This window comes from Canis aureus, unplaced genomic scaffold (assembly GCF_053574225.1).
Source record: "Canis aureus isolate CA01 unplaced genomic scaffold, VMU_Caureus_v.1.0 ptg000429l_RagTag, whole genome shotgun sequence".
Lineage (NCBI taxonomy): Eukaryota > Metazoa > Chordata > Mammalia > Carnivora > Canidae > Canis > Canis aureus.
In genome coordinates this window covers 1,122-3,834 of record NW_027554613.1, presented here as the reverse complement: position 1 = coordinate 3,834, position 2,713 = coordinate 1,122, and the positions used below count along the sequence as shown (strand labels likewise).

General features: G+C 37.9%; 1 pseudogene; it reads right to left on the bottom strand.

The window, feature by feature from the left end:
• Window positions 1-1,440: 1,440 nt before the first annotated feature.
• LOC144310117 (18S ribosomal RNA) lies at window positions 1,441-2,393 on the bottom strand (annotated as a pseudogene).
• Window positions 2,394-2,713: the final 320 nt, after the last annotated feature.

Sequence of the window (2,713 nt, the reverse complement as noted above, 5' to 3'; positions counted from 1 at the left end):
CCTTAATAGCTGCTGCACCATTAGGATGTCCTGATCCAACATCGAGGTCGTAAACCCTATTGTCGATATGGACTCTTGAATAGGATTGCGCTGTTATCCCTAGGGTAACTTGTTCCGTTGATCAAAAATTATTGGATCAATAAGTGATGTTATATTTTGACTTGTGGGTCTAAATTTTAATCACTCGGGAGTTTTTTTATATTCCGAGGTCACCCCAACCTAAATTGCTAACCCACAATAATGGTGTAATGTTATGCCTTGTAGGTATTTAGTATCCATAAGTTTGGGTTAGTTAATTAAAGCTCCATAGGGTCTTCTCGTCTTATTGTGGCATTCCCGCCTCTTCACGGGAAGGTCAATTTCACTGATTGGGAATAAGAGACAGTTAAACCCTCGTGTGGCCATTCATACAAGTCCTTATTTAGAGAACAAATGATTATGCTACCTTTGCACGGTCAGGATACCGCGGCCGTTAAACAAGTGTCACTGGGCAGGCAGTGCCTCCAATACTAGAAATGCTGGAGGTGATGTTTTTGGTAAACAGGCGGGGTTTGTGTTTGCCGAGTTCCTTTTACTCCTTTTAATCTTTCCTTAAATGCATGCCTGTGTTGGGTTAACAATAGGGTAGATAAGTATTTCATTTTTGGGTTGATATTATCAGATTGTTAACTATCAGTGGTCTATCCGTTTCTGATATAAGCTTATGCGGGGAGAAAATAGTTCTTGTTACTCATACTAGCATTGTTGCTTCTATATTTAAATAGAATGGCCCAGGAGGTATAATTAGGAGTTGATGTAATATGATTGGGATTAAGTTATATTGTTTGTTGAGCTGGAACGCTTTCTCAATTGGTGGCTGCTTTTAAGCCAACTATGGTGATGTTAGTATATACTCTCTAATAAAGGTTGTATCCTGATTCTAAGAAGCTGTACCTTCTTAGACTATATTTTAAATTTACATTAAAATTTTGTTTTTTTTAGGTAAATTTAAAGTTGAACTAAAATTCTGTTTGTGGGCAACCAGCTATCACCAGGCTCGTTAGGCTTTTCACCTCTACCCACAAATCTTCTCACTATTTTGCTACATAGATGAGTTGATCCTTTTAGATTGTTTATGGGTAGCTCGTCTGGTTTCGGGGAGCTTAGCTTAAGTTCTCTTTGTTAAGTCGTTTCTGGCTAGTTCATTATGCAAAAGGTAAAAGGGGTAATCTTTGCTGTTTAATACTGTTAAGATGTCTTTCATCATTCCCTTACGGTACTATCTCTATCGCTCCAATTAAAATTTCTATCTCCTATACTTTTATTATTTAACTAAATGTTTTACTTTATATGTCTGTGATACTTAAGTTTGGGGTTAGTTGGGCTAGCTTTTGTTCAAAGTGGTCATAAGTAATGAAATCTTCTGGGTGTAGGCCAGACGCTTTAGTTAAGCTACACTTTGATTAATCCAAGCACACCTTCCGGTATGCTTACCTTGTTACGACTTGTCTCCTCTTGTGTCTTAGTTAAGTTAATATGGTTATGGTTGTGTCTTATTACTTGAGGAGGGTGACGGGCGGTGTGTGCGTGCTTCATGGCCCTATTCAATTAAGCTCTCTATTCTTAATTTACTACTAAATCCTCCTTCAGTTTTTAATTTCATAAAAACGTTCGTGGAATGTTCTTGGGTAGAAAATGTAGCCCATTTCTTCCCACCCCATAAGTTACACCTTGACCTAACTTTTTTATGTAAAATGATTGTGCTTACTATTCTACCTTTTGAGGGTTTGCTGAAGATGGCGGTATATAGACTGAATTAGCAAAGGGTGGTGAGGTTTATCGGGGTTTATCGATTATAGAACAGGCTCCTCTAGAGGGATATAAAGCACCGCCAAGTCCTTTGAGTTTTAAGCTATTGCTAGTAGTCCTCTGGCGAATTATTTTGTTGTAAAATTATCTATGTTTAGGGCTAAGCATAGTGGGGTATCTAATCCAGTTTGGGTCTTAGCTATCGTGTAGTCAGATTATTATAAAGTCACTTTCGTGGTCTATTTTATGGTAACTGTAGCTTTTTACGGCTTAGTTAAGTTTTAACTTTAGTGCAAAGGTATCTTAAACACGCTTTACGCCGTGGGCCTATTAGTTTGGGTTAATCGTATGACCGCGGTGGCTGGCACGAAATTTACCAACCCTTTTTAGTATGGCTTAGTCAAACTTTCGTTTATGGCTTAATTTTTATCACTGCTGTATCCCGTGGGGTGTGGCTTAGCAAGGTGTTATGAGCTACTTAAGAGTGTGCTTGATACCTGCTCCTTTAGATCACTGCTGATTTTAAGGGCATTCTCACTGGGGCGTGGAGACTTGCATGTGTAAGTCTACTAAGAACTAATAGGAAGGCTAGGACCAAACCTTTGTGTTTATGGAGTCGTGCGACTCATCTTGGCATTTTCAGTGCCTTGCTTTATTAATTAAGCTACATTAACTTATACTGAAATTGTAGTGTGTATAATAAATAAAATACATAGTAAATATGAGAGGAAAAAAAAAGGGGATGCTATCTATAGATAGACCACGAGATCGAATGCGTGTAAGACTGTTGTGTTAAGTTAACTAGAGTAGCAATACATTTGTATACAATTTAAATAAAGCTTGTGAGTATTGTATGCACTTAGTCCTGTTTTTGGGGTTTGGCAGGACATAAATAAGTGTATAATAGATGACATGAGTTTATGGG